Below are 18,785 nucleotides of genomic sequence, written 5' to 3'. Positions count from 1 at the left end.
CCATATCAACTATGTGCTTCCACAGTTACCAACTTTAGATTACAGTATGATACTTGACAATGCTTGGCTTCAATTCTTATTAGAAAATTAACAGAATTTCAAAAGCAAGTTTAAACAAGAGAAATTCAACTGTTTTGATAAATGCTGCCTCTCTAATAGAGCACTGAGGATCGCTTACAAACAGTCACTTAATTGCTCTATTATCCAATTTAGAGGTTTCCCCAAAAGTCCAACAAAAAAAAATTCAGTAAAGGCAAATGGAATTTAATGCAATTACCAATAAACAAGCAAAGAAAACAAAACCACCCCACACATACAGCCATGCACAAGAATTAGGCCAAAGCCCAGTTATTCAGCGCTTCCAGTGGACCCCTGCATGCTCTTAAATTTGGCAAACATCATAGAAGACTTAATTGGAAATCAGAGCACAGAAAGAAACTTTAGAAATGACTATATGGCCAAAATGATACCTCACCAGATGTCCCACTAAGTGGAAACTAAGAAGAAAAAAACAGATTAAGACTGGTACAGGTTTTGAATGCTTGTCCTACCTTGTCTAGATGAAAGACAGGACCACAAAAAAATGTGCTTCAAATCACTTTAGAATAAAATTCCTTCCCTAAATGCAGCATTCTAAAATGTCACACTAATACAATCCTTAAACAGCAATTATTTTTAGCATCCTTTTATTTTTTAATTGAACAATGCAACTGAATTCCATTAACAGTTAATTCTTCCCAACTTTAATTCTAACAAACTCATTTAAGTTAAATGACCATCAAGAATAAAAGACATACTGTATTTTTGCATTCCTACAATTCAAAGGCAACAGGATCAAATGTTTTCAGGCTGTGAAAAGACACGCCATACTTCAGGTTAAAAGTATATTTTATTCCAAAATTAGGAGTGAAAATAAAGCTTGAAAAGAAATGACTTCTCAGCCTTGAATTCGGTGGCATTAATATTAATGACAATCCCACTCATCTCAAAGGCATTTCCTAGAGTGTTTATGTTATGAAAACTGGGTCTGGAATGTCATCTTCAGTAAATTTGAAATTGTTTAACCTGAGGTTTTGCTAGATTTGTAACAGCTGCACTGATGTTTACAACTGTAATAAGGTCTTTACAGCATGGCACTCCTTTACACATTTTTTACATCTGGTTGGTACAAACATGTTGTACTGATCAACAAAAATGAGTTTGGTATCTCTCTATATCTACAAGTTTAGTCAGAATAAAGTTTTGTTTTGGATTAACATTGTACAATAAATGCATCAAGGACCTTCAGAAGTTTTATGGTATTGGTTACAGAAGAACAGGACAAAAACTTCCATTCATATACAAACATTTGGAAAATGACTCAGTTTGTGTTTGTGAAATTTGAATTTTGTTTGGGGAAAAGACATGCGTATCAAATACACTGTGGATCTAATTTGTTTGCTGGCATTCATTGAGGGTTTCAGGGCACGTTACCAAGCAGAAACTGGTTGGGCAGTATTCAAAGATTACATTTCTCCTAATGCCCCTATTTACACAGTAGAAAGATGCAACCGAAAGCCTGCGAAAGACTTGCTTAACTATGCTTCCATAGGAAGCTTCAGCCACCCTTGGACATTGAACTACTGGTGCAACAAAAAGAGCACCAGACGAGTTAGTTTCCCTGGGTAACAGCCAACAACCCTGCCATTAAACTCAGTTTCCTTCTCTGTAAACATTTCAAAGAGAAGTTATTATTTAAGGCAAATGTTTTCTGCTAAAATCAGTTGGGTTTGGGTAACCAGAAATACCCGGCTCTTTTGATTATTGAAAAGGTTATCATCTCATAACAATTAAGACACATTTAAAAGCTGTACACACACAATCAACCCAAGAAGTTCATCAGTAGCTATCCTCCTTTGGGCAATCTCTTGGGAATTCCTTAATTATGAGCCAAAGTAATTTTTTTTTGAAAAGTCTCCATTCTATTTTTCTTTTCTAATTTTTATTTATTTAGTTTTTAGACACAGGGTTTCGCTCTGTCACCCAGGCTGGAGTGCAGTGGTATGATCACAGCTCACTGCACCCTCAACCTCCCAGGCTCAAGCGATCCTCCCACTTCAGCCTACAGTTGCATGTCACACTGTATGGGTCTACAGTTGCATGTCACCATGCCTGGATAATTTTTGTATTTTTTGGAGAGACAAGGTTTCGCCATGTTGCCCAGGCTCGTCCTGAACTTAAGGGCTCAAGTGATCTGCCCACCTCTGCCTCCCAAAGTGCTGGGATTACAGGTGCTCAGCCCTGTATTTCTGTTTTTAAAATGCCTATCTTACCTTAGCACATATGGTTATTGTGAGAATCCCATATAATCTATATGGAAATAATTTGGAAAGTACAAAGCACTTTTAATAGGGCTATTGCCCAAAGTAATGTTAGAAATAAATTAAGAAATCAAAAGAAGTAGTTAACAAAAAAAAACCATGCTTATAAAACCAACGTATTTGTATAAAATCAACAGAACAAAAAGCTCTGATTTATACTGCTCAAGAATAATAATCTTTTCTACAGATATGAAACTTAGAAGTCACCAGAGAACCCTGATTATTGCAGTAATTTCTCCAATAAGTATGACAAATTTGTTCTGATCTGTCCATTTTTTTCTAAGTGTTAGTTTAACAACTGAATGCATTTCAGAATTATTCAAAACTTAAATTACTTTAGACAAAGGTCATAAATTCAAAGTCCACAACAGATAAGTTAAATGAGTAAAGCAATTAGACAGGCTTGTGGTGAAAAACAGCAACTGTCCAAAGAAGATAGCCAGTAGGTATAGCTCAGTGGTAGAGCATTTGACTGCAAAGAAGACAGCCAGGATTTCACTCCTGCCAGTTGCTGCTGGAAGGGAACTCAGACTTGCTGTTGCCCAACTGCCTGTCTTAGTCTGTTTTGTGCTGCTATACCAGAATATGTGAGACTCAGTAGTTTACAAATAACAGACATTTATCAGCTCCCAGTTCTGGAGGCTGGGAAGTCTAAGATTGAGGGGTCACATCGCAATGGAAGGCATCACACAGCGACAGAGCACAAGAGGGCCAAACTCGCTTTTATAACAAACCACTCCATGATAATATCAATCCATTCATGTACATCAGTAATACCTTAGAAACAATGTTTTTAAAATAACATGTAGTCATTTGGTCATAGCCACTTTGGCCACAAAACAATGTAACCAAACGTGGTTCTGATCAAGTACCACAATATTTTCAAATACTTGTCCTATTCTCACCATTTTGCCTCAAAAACATTCTTTTTTTAAAACTTAAATTATTTTTAAATTAAACATCTTAGGCTTAATTTTTTTTTCTTTTTTTTGAGATAGGGTCTTGCTCTGTCACCCAGGCTGGAGTGCAGTGGTGCAATCACAGATCACCGCTTTTTTTTTGTTTGCGCAATGGCCCAATCTCAGCTCACTGCAACCTCCCGAGTTCAAGCGATTCTTGTACTTCCACCTCCCAAGTAGCTGGGATTACAGGCACATGCCACCACACCCAGCTAGTTTTTTTTATATTTTTATTAGAGACAGGTTTCACCCTGTTGGCCAGGCTGGAGTCGAACTCCTGACCTCAAGTGATCCACCCGCCTTGGCCTCCCAAAGTGCTGGGATTACAGGCAGGAGCCACCTTGCCCAGCGGACCTGCATCCTTGACCACCTGGACTCAAGTGATCCACCCGCCTCGGCCTCCCAAAGTGCTGCGATTACAGGCATGAGCCACCACGCCCGGCCTAGACTTAAATTATTTTAAAACCAAAAAGACAGTACAATTTTAGGCAAACATTAGATGGGTACAGCACACATGTGTAGAACTAAATGAAGATACCTGAAACTTTGATAGAATGAAACAAATTTCTAGCTTTTAATACCTTCAAAGGAATGTCACTACCAAAATTCGAGATATTTTTAATGGCAGGCACAGTGTCTGCCTCATGCCTGTAGTCCCAGCTACTCAGGAGGCTCAGGTGGGAGGATCACTTGAGTCCAGGAGGGCAAGACTGCAACGAGTTATGATTGCACTACTGCACTCCAGCCTGGGGGACCGAGTGAGATGCATCTCTAAAAAAGAAAAAGATATTTGTATTGCACTTTTCTTCCTTACAACTACTCAATTTTAAGAAAAAATCAATCATATTATACCATTTCATATAAAAATATTTCTGTTACTCCTAAAACTGGCTGCATAGTTTCAAAAAGTCACCACTTAACAAAATACTTATCATCAAGCAAAAGTTTCACTAGCTTTGCCAACTTTTTTAGCGTAATGACTAAAAATTCTAATGGTACTAGTCAGTATCAGAAACACAAGATATTCTTCTGGGTGCCAAATACTGCAGAAAATACTACTTCATAAATAAAATGCATGCTGTTATACCAATAATAAACGGTTACCCACTCTTACGGCCTATGATTAGAAATTCCTAGCTAACGGCTTCAAGCAAAAGCAGCAATTCGATATTATTTGTATAAATGTATATTTTATATAGTGTTTTATTATAACCTTTAATATGTAGGGGTAGATAGGCTAAGTAATCATTACAATCCATGTTGGACAAGGTCATGTTTGGGTACACCAAATTCAGAAAGCTAGGGCTAAATATAACTGATTCCTTCAGACAAGTGTCTTACCAATCAATTACAATGTATAATCTGCATACATTGTAAATCACCAAATACACACTAAGAATTACAAAATTATAGTATATCACCTAGGATGCCTTTGGTTTCTAGTAATTGAAAACCCAACTCTATTCATCAAGATAGGCTAAGTTATGATGTAGTAACTTTTTTCTGATACTATATGTCCAACATGTTATGTGGGACACACATGTTTGTGGGGTGGGGGTGTTGTTCTGCTCCACAGTCACTCATGGATCCAGCATGACAGGTGCTCAGACATCTCAACACCTAGCCTCCATAATCACCATTGCAAAAAGGAGAGATAGCTAGGTCAGGAATCTGCTACTAAATGCTTCTACCCGGAAATAACCTGCTTAAAATCTATTGGCTAGAACAATCACAATGTCCTACCTAGCTGCAAGTGAACTGGGAAATGTGAGGGAAGATCTAAATATTTAGTAAGCATTAAATGCCCCTGCTGCACCAAGCAAAACCAGCTAAAACAATAATGGGAGGCCAGGCATGGTGGCTCACACCTCTCATCACAGCACTTTGGGAGGCCCAGGCAGGAGGATAGCTTGAGGCTGGGAGTTCAAGACCAGCCTAGGTAACATAGCATGACTCTGTCTCTACAAAAATAATGATAATTAATTAATTAGCCAGACATTGTGGTGCATACCTGTAGTCCTAGTTACTCAGGTGGTTGAGGTGGCATGATTCCTGGAGCCCAGGAGTTTGAGGCTGCAGTGAGCTATGTTCATGCCACTGCACTCCTGGTTGACAGGGCAAGACCCTGTTTCAAAAGAGAAAAAAAAAAGGGGGTGGGGGAGTTTGTTGGTTCAAGAAACTGGCAAGTCCAGAAACAGGGCAGACTTCACAGTTGATCTGTCTCTCCATCCTGCTTCCCTCATGATAGCAAAACAGCTTTAGCGATTACAGAAGTCACATCACATCCATACCACCCAAAAATAGAGTACATACTTCTGTTCCAGCATCCCAAGTAAGAGACAGACCTCAGATGTATTCAGACTGGACTTGCTTGAGCTTATGCCCATCCTTAACCAATGACTGTGACGAATCAATAAAACACACTCCTTAAACCAATAAAAGTCCACCCCCAGGAGCTAGAGGTAGTATCAGTGTTCCCCAGAGCCCATAGAATAGTGACTACTAAAAGAAAATCTAGGGTCTGTTATGACAGAGAAGGGAGGAAAGGATGTTGGCACTCAACAAACATCAGTGCAGTTATATAATAAAAAAGAATATACCCTGAAGAAGTTGGCTAAGAGTTGTGGAAACAAGCATATACACATAAGGCAATAATATGAACTGCAGTGCACAAAGACAGAGGAAAAGTCATTATGCATAACCACAAATGGTCATTAATAAATCAGGAGTTGGCCAGGAGCGGTGGCTCACACCTGTAATCCCAGCACTTTGGGAGGCCAAGGCAGGTGGATCACGAGGTCAGGAGATCGAGACCATCCTGGCTAACACGGTGAAACTCCGTCTCTACCAAAAATACAAAAAATTAGCTGGGCGTGGTGGTGGGCTCCTGTAGTCCCAGCTACTCAGGAGGAGAATGGTGTGAACCCGGGAGGCAGAGCTTGCAATGAGCCAAGATCGCGCCACTGCACTCCAGCCTGGGAGACAGAGGGAGATTCCGTCTCAAAAAAAAAAAAAAAAAAAAAAAATCAGGAGTTAATAAGGAAATCTATTGAGTACAGCACTTGAATGTACAAGCATAATTACAAAAATAGGATTAGGCTAAGTACGATGCCTTATAATGTTATAGCTTTAAATAAACAGTAACAACCAACAAAAACAAAATGACAACAAAAAGGAACCAGCCATAGGAGGGTGTTGGAAGTCACTAAGGTAAATGGCACCTCCAAAATCTTATAAAAGAAGCAAAAGTGCCTGGCAATTCCATACCTTTGAACTGAACCAGGTAAAGAAGGAATCACAGACATAAAGTCATAGCCTTTTATTTATTTATTTATTTTCCCTGGAGATAGGGTCTCACAATTTTGCCCAGGAGACTTGAACTCACAATCTTCCAGCCTCAGCCTCTCAAATAGTTGGGACTACAGGTGCACAGCACTGCACCCAGCCAAATTCATATTGTTTAAATAGTCTCCTCTGAATCTGTGTGTGTGTGTGTGTGTGTGTGTGTGTGTGTGTGTGAAAAACCGCAGCCTCAAACTGTCTTATGGGTAGTCACCAGAGTAACAGATCTCAGATTCCACTAAAATAGTTAAATGTACATAAAATGTTTATATCACACATAAAATGTTTCTGAATTACAAAAGCATCATTGGTGCTCTAGAGGAAAATGAAAACGCAAGTCCCAGAAATCTGAAAAATGAAAAACAGGGGTGAAAGATAATGAGAAGTACAGTCACATCTAAAGTCAGGTCATCTGGGAACCCTGCCCACTGGATGCCATAAGGTCGACCACAGTTCTAATCCTGTCCTCTTCTCCTCCCCTCCTAATCTCTGACCCCACTTTCCATGATAATCTATACTGTTTCTAATTTGCAAAGGCATCGAAAGGCAGTTTCATCACTTCATAAAAGCCTACATACTCTCACACAAACGTGTCTTTCGTCATGTGGAAGTGGGAGAAACCTTAGGATTAACTTTCACAATTCAAGAAAATGAACAGACTAAATACTCTCACCACTCATGATTTCTTGAGGAAGTTCAGAGCAAAGGTGATAAATCAGTCCGGGTCCAGTCAGTAAAAAGAAACCACATAATAATTTGAATAAGGAAAGTCAACTATAAAGAATTATTGTTGTTGTTGTCATTTTTTCTTCTTTAGAGAGAGGGTCTCACTCTGTTGCCCAGGCTGGAATGCAATGGTATAATCATGGCTCCAAGCAGCCTCAACCTCCTGGGCTCAACGATCCTCCCACATCAGCCTCCGTAGTAGATGGGACACACACCACTCCCAGATAATTTCGTGTTTTCTGTAGAACAGGGGTTTTGCTATGTTGCCCAGGCTTGTCTCAAACTCCTAGTCTCAAGTAATTCTCCCAAGCCCTACGGCCTCCCAAAGTGCTGGGATTACAGGCATAAGTCACCATGCCCAGTCAAGAACTATTCACTGTAACAGGACTGGAGTAACAAGGTGCTGGCTAGTCAGAAGTACAGAGAATTCTACAAAACACAGGAATAGCAGATATAAGGAGGAGCCACTGCCCCTAGGGCTGAGGTGGGTGCCCTAAGGAAAAATACCCACTTCTTCCCAGAAATGGGATCAAGAACTTTTTGGAGGGAGCACAGCCATGGCTCACTGAATAGGAGAGATGTCTCTGTGGGTGCTGTACCAGCACAACTTGCTGGAAAACCACCTTTGGTAACTTGCCAGAAACCCATCCCCTAGGGCGCCAGGAAAAGGTGTTCACAGGGAGGTGTCCCACCACAGGCTCAGTTACAAAATCGCCTGAGGGGGATGCTGAGGTACACAGTTGACCATTGGGTGCAGCTGATCACAGCGCACTACAAGAGCCTGCATTGGGGAAGATGCACACCACAGAAGCCGGCGCTGCAGAAGCACATATGCCAAGGACCTAGCGCTGGAGACGTGCACACGCCTGGGAACAGGTGCTGGGGCGGCACCCAAGCACGGGAGCCAGCGTTGGGGAAGCGGCACACCCCAGGGAGCTAGCGCTGGCAAAGCACACCCACCAAGAGTGAGCGCTAGAAAGCCGCACACACTATGGGAGCTCCGCCCTGGAGAAGCGTCACGTGTGTGCATGGGAACCAGTGCTGGAGAAAGTATGTGGGAGCTGGCGATGGAGAAGGCGCGCGCATACGTGCACAACCTCGCTCTGGAGGAGTCACGGCCAGGTGCGCGCACGACAACCTTCACCGGAGAAGTCACACGCATGCGTGCGCTGGAGAACCTGAATTTGTAATTACAAATTTCCCTATAAAGAAATATCCACGAACTGATGACTTTGTGAGTGAATTCTATCAAATATTTAAAGAAAAAAAAAATACCAATCCTTCACAAACTCTGAAAAAATAGGAGGGAACACTTCTCAACTCATTCTAAGATGCCACTATTACGGTAATACCAAAGCCAGACAGACATCACAAGACAAAATATTACTAACATTACCATGAACATAATACAAAAATCCTAAACAAAATATTATTAAACCAAATCCAGCAATATGTAAAAAGGATTATATAACATGACTAAATGGGATTTAGAATGCAAGGTTAGTATAAATACACAAATCAGTTAATAAATCATATTGATAAAGGAACAAAACCACAGTCATCTCAATAGATGCAGAAAAGCAACATTTCTAACATTTGTTCATAAGAATTCTCAACAATCTAGTAACAGAAGGAAAATCTCTCAACCTGATAAAGTGCATTTATGAAAAACTTACAGCTAACGTCGTATCTAATGGTAAAAGATTAAATGTTTTCCCCCTAAGATGAGAAATAAGTCAATAATATACACTCCATGTCTATTCAGCAAAGTGCTGGAGGGTCGAACCAGGTAAGAAAAAAATTAATCAGGCAAAAAAGAAACTAAAGGCATCCACATGGAAAGAAAAGTAAAACTATATTGGCATGATGCCTTATGTAGAAAATCCTGTGTAATTCACAAAAAACTGGAAGTAATCATCAAGTTCAACAAGGAAGGTTGCATGATATAAGATTAATAAGTGAAATCAAGTGTATGTTTATATACTGACAACAATCCATAATGAAATTTTAAAAATAATTTCGCTGCTCTACCTATGGAGTAGCCATTCTTTATTCCTTTGCTTTCTTAATAAACTTGCTTTCGGCCGGGCGCGGTGACTCACGCCTGTAATCCCAGCACTTTGGGAGGCCGAGGCAGGCGGGTCACGAGGTCAAGAGTTTGAGACCAGCCTGACCAATATGGTGAAACCCCGTCTCTACTAAAAATACAAAAATTAGCCGGGCGTGGTGAAGGGTGCCTGTAGTCCCAGCTACTCGGGAGGCTGAGGCAGAAGAATCGCTTGAACCCGGGAGGCGGAGATTGCAGTGAGCCGAGATCGTGCCACTGCACTCCAGTCTGGGCAAACAGAGCGAGACTCTGTCTCAAAAAAAAAAAAAACAAAAAACTTGCTTTCACTTTATCGATAAAAAAATTTTAATGAAATTTTAAAAATAATTCAATTCACAATACCATCAAAAATAAAACTTCAAAATTAATTTACAAAAGGGCAAAATTTGTACATTGAAAATTACTAAATATTGCTAAGAGAAATTAAAGCACTCAACAAATGCAAAGAGATTCCATGTTCATGATGAGATGGCAATTCTCCCCCAAATAGATATACAAAATTAAATGCAATTCCTACAAAGTCTATCACAGCACGGTTTTCTGAAAAAAAATAACAAACTGACACTAAAATTTATATGGAAATGTAAGGAACCCTGAACCGCCAAAACAATTTTGAAAATGAAGAAAAACATTGGATAACTTACACTACTTAATTTCAAAACTTACTATAAAGCTGCCATAATCAAGATAGCGTAATGCTGACATAAAAGGCATGCAGGTCTCTTCCCCTCAGTCCCGTATTAAACTTGAGTTAGAAGATGCCAATCTCAAAATGGAGGTAAAACCATTGCCTGCTAGCCCCCAGTCCAACTCTGGTGGCCAATCTGAATTGTTACCAATTTTATTTTTCCAGACACGGTCTCAGTCTGCTGCCCAGTGTGGAGTGCAGTGGCGCAATCACAGTTCACTGTGGCCTCGACCTCCTGAACTCAGGTGATCCTCCACCTCAGCCTCCCGAGTAACTGGGACCACAGCCCCGCATCACTATGGCCGGCTAATTTCTTAACTTTTTGTAGAGACAGGGCTCTCTCTGTTGCCCACGCTGGACTCAAACTCCTGGGATCAAGTGATCCTTCTGCCTCCGCTTCCCAAAGTGCTGGGATTACAGGCATGAGCCACCACGAGAGCATGCCTGTTATATGAATTGCCTTTCCTTCTCCACTTCTGCATTTTTATTAAAACACTGCAAAACTTCCAAGGTGCTTCTCCTGTATGTATTCTTTCACATTAAGTCAATCACTCAAGATCCACAAACAAGACAGAGAATGCACATATCCCAGCCTAAAATAAAACTTTAAAAAATCATTTGGTGCTCATTTCCAGCCTGATTTGAGGCCCTAACACTACCAACTTGGAACTACCACTCATGTGAGTTTCCTCTGGCTCTCTCCATGGCCCAGATAATCAATCCAACTTTCTACTGGCCAGGCTGGCCTCCCTGTAGCTGGTTCTCATAAACACGAAATTTGTATAATTGTTATTGGAACTACCTGCTGAAATACGGAACTGGTTAAAAGTACCATTTGTTTTAAAATGTACATGCACAGTTGCACATACATGCAGCAACACATCTTCCACAACCAGCCAATCAATCAAGTTAATGCTTTTTATTAGAGGACAAAACAAAAAATACCAATATAGAGCCTGCTTTTCTTTTCTGATGCCTTGGTAAACGTTTTTGGAGAAATCAAGAGAAAATATGACCGAATAAAGCAAAAATAAATTCAAATGTATAATATACAAAGTATAATTAGTCCAGTTCTCAAGAAGCAGGCTCTTTTACTGGGAGTAGTGGGTTGGTGAAAAAGATCTCTGATATATCTAGGAAAACAAATTCTTTTTCGATGCAGCCTTTCTTGTATATGAATAATGTATATGAGTGCTTATTTCCAGGTGACTCTGGTACAGCACATTACATTGAAACATCAATTCAAGTTTAATGTATAAAGTCGCAATGAACATGTTTTCTATCTAAGCTTAGGTAATGAATGATCTCAACACATGGTATGAATTCTATTGTTTGTAACAACCTTTCAGGGGAGTAAGGAGAAAACGATCTGTTTGAGGGCATATCACTGACAGTGAGTGACAGCCACAAAGAGCTGAAGTTGGGTGGCCCAAAAGTGCTCTGCTCATTTGATAAATGCTAAGTCAAATCACATCACAGTTTAGATGCATTAAATGGGGCACAAGTTAGAATAAAATCAGATGCCCGGGAGTTTTCCAAGTTTCAGATTAGAACAAAAGTCCAGGCACACACAGGACTTTGCTAGAAAACTCCTTGGTCTCTTCCCGTAAGATTCTGGTACCCAATTTCCCATGTTATAAAACTCCAAGTCTTTTCCCCCATTCGGTGCGCTGGACACATAAGATCATAGAGGGTTCGTAGTTGTAAACGCACCCACCTAAAAAATTAAAAAGAGCAAACCAACAGACAAACAGCACCTGAAAAATCTCTCACGGGCTTTGAAGATATGGCCTGGCGTCCACAAAAAGAGTGGAGGGAAGACACTGGCCTCTGCGAACCCGCCTCCCTCCGGGAATGAAAGGCGGAGGGCGGGAGGGGTAACAGCCGCGCCCCGGGCTCCTCTAATTGGACCTCGCCCCTCCTGGCGCCCCGGCGACTGGGGCTTGGGGGCAGGGGTGTGAGGGACGGGGAGGACGAGGCCAGCTGTAGAGTGCGACCGGCTCAAAGGGGCGAGCTTTTCACGGCTCCCACGGGTCCGAGGCAGAGAAATTCACCTTTGCTCCTCTCCTTTGAAGAAGACATAGCTGCCTGCGCTCAATGAACAAAAAGAACCAAAACGCCAACTCCCGGCTCCCGCCTCTCCGGGGGCTCCCTTCCGCGCGACCCCAGCGCCGGCTCCCGCCCCGGCTTGCCCCGCCCCGGCCCCGCCCCGCGGGCTGGCACCGCCCGCCACCTCCCACCTCCCGCCTCCCGCCTCCCGCCTCCCGCCTCCCGCCTCCCGCCTCCCGCCTCAGCCTTAGCCACAGCCCTGCGCCGGCGGGAACCCCTCTCACCCACCGCAAGGCGCGCCGGGCCCACCCGCTCTCGCGAGCCTTCCCTCTTGCCCCTCGCCTCCTCCTCCCGCTCTCGCCGCTGACGTGTCGGCCAGACCCCCGAGGGAAGCCTCCGCCCTCGCTGCGTTCTGCGGCCTGCCGCTTACCGGGTGGTCCTCGCGGGAGCTGCTTCAGCAGTTTGGGCAGTGGCGGAAAGGAAGCCACCGCCCGGGATCTGTGGCTTGAAAATTTGGCTTTGCCTCGTATTGGCTTTTTGTTTTGAGTTTTTTTGGAATTTTCCCGCGGTCGCTCGGCAGTGGAGCCGCGCGCGCGCACACGTGTCAGCAGTGCATTCTGGGGCCTGGCTGGCGGCCCCGCGCGCTCCCGCGGCGTCGCGGGAAAATTCCGACGAATCTCGGGTCCGTGGGGCGGGGCGGGCGCGGCCAGGGCTCTGGCGGAAGTGGGCCCGGCTGGGGCGGGTTCTAGGCGAGCGGAGTCGGTACTGCTCCAGTGTTCCCGGTTTCGCGCGGAAGCCCCGGCGGGAGCAGGGCTGCAGCAGCAGCGCCCGCGGAGAAGGGGCGCTGGCTTCTTCCATATTCTGTTCAAAATGTAGGGGAGGTAAAATGGAAATTAGTTCTTTTGAAGAAAAGTTGAGGCTTTGTCAACGGGGTAAAACCTCTAAAATAAGATTTTCTAACTGCGTTCTAAACAATAGCAACAAAAAAGGCATCTTCAGTTAATGATTTCCCCTACCGTATATCAGTTCCATACAGTGTTTGGTCGGAGTTCAGATCAGTTCAACGCTGTACATAAACCACCCAAACAAATATTAATAGAATTTTCTCCAAACTCCCATTTATGACAATGGCATTAGCTTGTCTTGGTGAATTTTTTTTTCTTCTAGAATCTGACGACTTAAGCTTTAAAATGTCTTAAATCAATGCCTCACAACCATAAATCATAATCATAAAACTACAGCTTAGGTCGGGCGCTGTGTCTCAGGCCTGTAATCCCAGCACTTTGGAAGGCCAAGGCGGGTGGATCACGAGGTCAGAAGATCGAGACCATCCTGGCCTACATGGTGAAACGCCGTCTCTACTGAAAATACAAAACGTTTAACCGGGTGCGGTGGCGGGCGCCTGTAATCTCAGCTACTCTGGAGGCTGAGGCAGAATAGTTTGAACCAGGGAGTCAGAGGTTGCAGTGAGCCGAGATCGCGCCACTGCACTCCAGCCTGGCGACACAGGGAGACTCTGTCTCAAAAAAAAAAAAAAAAAAAGCTACAACTTCACATATACGTTCAAAAACACACTACAGGCCGGGCGCGGTGGCTCACACCTCTAATCCCAGCACTTTGGGAAGCCGAGGCGGGTGGATCACCTGAGGTCAAGAGTTTGAGACCAGCCTGTCCAACATGGCAAAAACCCGTCTCTACTAAAAATACAAAAATTAGTGTGTACTCCCGGCTACTTAGGAGGCTGAGGCAGGAGAATTGCTTGAACCCAGGAGGCGAAGGTTGCAGTAAGCCAAGATCGCACTACTGCACTCCAGCCTGGGCAACAGAGCGAGACTGTCTCAACAAAAAACACCACAAAGCTGTGTGTGCTTGTAATAAAAATAGCTCTCAAGTATTTAAACATGTCCAACTATTCCTGTGGTGAAGAAATACCCGTTTTACCAATGAATACTTTCAATTCGGAGACTAATTTGCAGAGGTTATACATTTATAAGTGATACAATAAGTATATAGCATAGCAATAGCAACAATCTGTTTAAGAATTAAAGGTAGTTAAAAAAAGGAACCGATCCAGAGGTTGAGACAAAACTGGCAGAATCTGCAACTACATTAAGGAATTCGGTGTTTACATCCATTCTCAAAACTATTCCCTGCCAGTTAAGGAAGTCGGTGCTTTTTGATTGTTTTTTAATTTTAGATTCGGGGGTACATGTGCTTGCTTGTTACATAGGTATATTGTGTAATGGTGGGGATTGGGCTTCTGGTGTACCTGTCCCCCAAACATTGAACATTGTACCCAATAGCTAATTTTTCAGCCCTCACCCCCTTCCCACCCTCTCCCTTTTTGTAGTCCCCAGTGTCTTGTTATTCCCATTCTTATGTACATGTATACCTATTGTTTAGCTCCTGCTTATGAGAACATGCAATATTTGATTTTCTGTTTCTGAGTTTGTTCACTTAGGATAATGTCCTCCAGCTCCATCCATGTTGCTGCAAAGGACATGATTTCGTTCTGTTTTACAGCGGAGAGGTCGATGTGTTTTTGATGTGTGCATAGTGTGACATGGATAAATCAAAAGCAAGTCCTGGGTAGGGAAATACATGCCTGAGGGGCACTCATCGTGGCACCTTGACCATGAGAAAGTCACCTCTGTGGTAACAAATCGAGAGTGAGTTGACATTTAAGTTCTGCATTTATCAGCAAAGCAAGCAATTAAAGTATGTATTTCTTGAGAGAAATTATCTATTTTGGTACCCACATCCTTTTACATATTCGCTGAAAAATCATTTTTAGTGTTTGTTAATGATTGATGTCTTGCCATATCCCAGTTTTCTGTCTTTTTAGTTCAGTGGTTAATAAAGAATTGCTAGGCTCATCCAACTTTGCAGTATATGAAATGACACCATGTTTAGGCCTTAATTAGACCTAAATGGGAAGCATATATAGCATAAAGATCCAAACTTATATTTATAGGGATTCATTTTGCTTGGCATTCATATACATGGAACTATCTTAATAATATTTTAAGCAATAGTGAGATGTTCACTTTGTAAAATGCCCAGAAAGTTTCCAGAGAAACAGATATTTCAATACAAACCCTCTTTTTAATTGAATCATAAAATTGATTATGGGTGATCCAATTTTTGTTTGTGTGTGGGAGTGTGTGTGTGTGTGTGTGTGTGTGTGTGGTTTTGATTTGTTTGTTTTGAGACTGCATCTCACTCTCACCCAGGTTGAAGTGCAGTGGTGCAAACACAGCTCACTGCAGCCTCGACCTTCTGCGCTCAAGCAATCCAACCACCTCAGTGGCACCAAAATGCTGGAATTACAGGCGTGGGCCACCGGGCCCAGGTATGTGTTACTCTGGAACACAGTTTTGGTTGTAGTATAGAACCCAATCACAAATAATGTCGCAAAATGAAAAATGGCCTACTTAGGTGAAAATTATTACATCGTTTACATTAAATCTTTACATTCTAGAGGAAAACAAGTCAATTGGCTGAGTGCTGCAAAGTTCCTGACATTATCAAACCTTCCTTCAAAGTTCAACAAATAGAATCAACTGTCTTAGAATCCACGTTGTGGAAACCATTGTACCAAGACTCTTACTTCCAGAATTAGTTCAGACACCACCCACCTGGTTTCCAGTCCTTATTTGGCACCCCAACATTTAACATTATCTTTTCTTTTCTTTTTTTTTTTTTTTTTTGAGACAGAGTCTCACTCAGTCGCCCAGGCTGGAGTGCAGTAGCATGATCTCAGCTCAGCTCACTGCAACCTTTGCCTCACCGGTTCAAGCAATTCTCATGCTTCAGCCTCGTGAGTAGCTGGGATTACAGGCACATGCCATCACACCCTTAATACTATCTTGTCCATGGCTTTGATATTTGCCTCTTGTACCTCAGTTGTGAATAATGCGTGTTGAAGTTCCAGGCACTGGGCTAACTCCTTGGCCTGGGTTATTCCCTTTGATTCTCACAGTGATCTTATGTAATCCACAGTGGTAATATTCCACTTTCACAGATACAGAAACTCATGCACAGAGCCATCTCTTCTAGTGGAGGGTGGAACCTGGCTTCAACTCCATTTACAGTGGCCTCTTACTTATAATGTTCTTGCTCCTGGCCCAGGCTGGTGACTTGAAAATAGGGTGAGGTGATCCCAGAGGCTTCTGCACTCTAATCACCACATTACTTTCCCATTAAAACATTCCAACTGAGGAAATGTAAGTTGAGTTAGAGAAGAGAACAATGAGAATATTTTTTGTGCCAGAAACACTTTAAGAAACGGAGTAGATAATAGTGAAGGGCTTTGATCTGCCACCCTGAAGGGGAAAAGGCCAAGAAAGGGATGGCTGCAGGAGATGGAAATTCATGGAAAAAGGGAAATGTATTATAAATGCTGCATGGAAGCTGCCACTTCTACCCTGCCCCCAATATGCTCACTCCCTAGGCTCTGCTGAAAGAATGCACCTAGGAGGACATGTTTGTACTACAGCCTCCATTACTAGCCACAGCTAATTGAACCAGAGATGGTAGCCTGACCCTAGCTGAACCAATCAAACTATTGCTGGGGAATTTGGAATTGCAACACTGAGAGACCGTAACATCTCTATACAACAGGAGCTAAAGCCCTCATGCCAACTGGAGTTACTGGGGGAAGAAAAATATGTAAGTAGCAAAGAAAGTTGGCTGGCAGAGAAAAGCAAAATGATGTTGAAAGGCTGTTATTTATTCTGTGAGAGAGAGGGGAGCTTCCATTCCTTATTTTTTATTTTTAAGCCTAATTTTAAGGTAAACTGACTATATATTTTTTCTGTTCTTAGTTGTTCACAGGATTCCCCCATATCCTTGCAACAGTCATCCTTTTACCTATGCTGACTTCAGTGAGTTTCTCTCCCTCACTGCAAAGCAAGCCCTGACTAAGAACCTGGAGGTGGCAGCTCTTCATCGTGTCACTGGGCATTCGCACTTTGGCTGAGCCTATTTGATAAATTAATCAATAGATACCTATTGCGAGATTACTATAGGGAATGAAAAATAGCTTTTCCGTAACCATCCTAGGTTCATGGCTGAGGCCTCCATAATAAAAGATTAACAGGAGCAAAGCATAGACATTGCATGTAAGTTTCCCATGACATAGGAGCCTTCCTAAGGAAAGGAAGACCCAGAGAAGCTGTTAAACTTGTGTGTTTCTATGCCAGGTTTTCATGAAGAGTGGACAGTTGTGGGGAGATACAGTTGAACAAAGATGGGAATAAACTGGGGGGGAATTTAGCAAGGCTTATTTGTTCAGATTTTTCTCTGTAACCTGTCAGTCTTCAGAGATAAGAAAGTACCTTTCCTGTGGAGATAGGTACTGTGGATATAGGCAGCACTTCTTACATGAGGGTCTTAGGACCTGCTTCAGGGGAAGTTCAGAAAATCATTCCAAGGTTTTATGACCTGCATCAGGAGAAAGGAGAGGAGGGAAGGTGAGAGTGACTTTCCAGCTTCTGCCATGTTTTCAAATATCAACATGCTGTATTTAGGAGAAGCATGTTCTCAACCCAATCACTACAAAGCATAAAGCACAAAGCCTATACGCTGTGTGAAAGACACAGATCTAAGTATTTTAGAGTTGAGAGAAAGCAGGAGTTCTCTAGGTTTTGGATTTGGCAGGGGAGGGGGCCAGTAAAATGTCAGTAATATTAGAAGTTAACAGAGTTAACAACTTTTTGTTTGGTCAAGTAAAGACCTTAGGAGAAAAAAGTCTCCCATAATTATAATTTCATTTTTTAAGAAATGTATTTTTAACTTTAAGACAAGATGAAGGGAAAAAGTCTCAAAGAACAGTCTTTTAAATTGAATAAGTTTTATTTCATGAAAAACTCATTATGTTGTTTTTATTTATCTCATTTTACCACTTCCTCCCCTTGTTAGTATCAGAACACCGCTTTTAGTTAGCACGGCAATGTGCCCAATAAAAAGGACCACCTTCCCTACAACTAGACTCCATTCCGACTAGGGGTGGCCAGCAACTCAGCTGTAGCCAGTGAGAGAGAAAAGGTGGAAAGACAAGAGAGGCCAGGAGATATTTAGCCCTCTTCCCCTCTCTCCTGCTTCCTACTTAGTATAAGGGCAGAAGGGCTTAAGTTCCCATCATCTTGGACTATAAACAACTCTCAAGGATGATAGTCACAGAATGAGGATGGCAGAGCATAAAAAAAGGAGGGCTGGGCACAGTGGCTCATGCCTATAATCCCAGTGCTTTGGGAGGCTGAGGCGGGTGGATCATCTGAGGTCAGAACTGTGAGATCAGCCTGACTACCATGGAGTAACCCTGTCTCTACTAAAAAATATATAAAATTAGCTGGGCATGGTGGCTCATGCCTGTAATCCCAGGTACTTGGGAGGCTGAGGCAGGAGAATTACTTGAACCTGGGGGACGGAGGTTGCTGTGAGCCGAGATCACTCCATTGCACTCCAGCCTGGGCTGCAAGAGTGAAACTCTGTCTCAAAAAAGGAAAAAAGAAAAAAAGAAAAAAGAAAAAAGAGAAGAAGGAGGACCCTGG

The 18,785-nt window shown here is 42.4% G+C and overlaps 1 protein-coding gene across 9 annotated transcripts in view; it reads right to left on the bottom strand.

The window, feature by feature from the left end:
- Positions 1-12,993, bottom strand: part of FANCC (FA complementation group C) — a 218,486-nt gene extending 205,493 nt beyond the window's left edge. For 4 of the 9 annotated variants that reach the window (XM_008963516.5, XM_008963520.5, XM_008963519.5 and 1 more), the window contains exon 1: positions 12,662-12,993. The gene's annotated coding sequence lies outside the window, so the exon portion shown is untranslated. Of the gene's footprint in view, positions 1-12,236; positions 12,378-12,519 lie in introns of those variants that run through there. The other 5 variants (XM_063594315.1, XM_063594316.1, XM_063594314.1 and 2 more) reach the window with 5 other exon arrangements.
- Positions 12,994-18,785: the final 5,792 nt, after the last annotated feature.

The sequence above is a fragment of the Pan paniscus genome, chromosome 11 (assembly GCF_029289425.2).
Source record: "Pan paniscus chromosome 11, NHGRI_mPanPan1-v2.0_pri, whole genome shotgun sequence".
NCBI lineage: Eukaryota > Metazoa > Chordata > Mammalia > Primates > Hominidae > Pan > Pan paniscus.
Note: the sequence above shows the minus strand (reverse complement) of the source record. Positions and strands in the feature narration are given on the sequence as shown.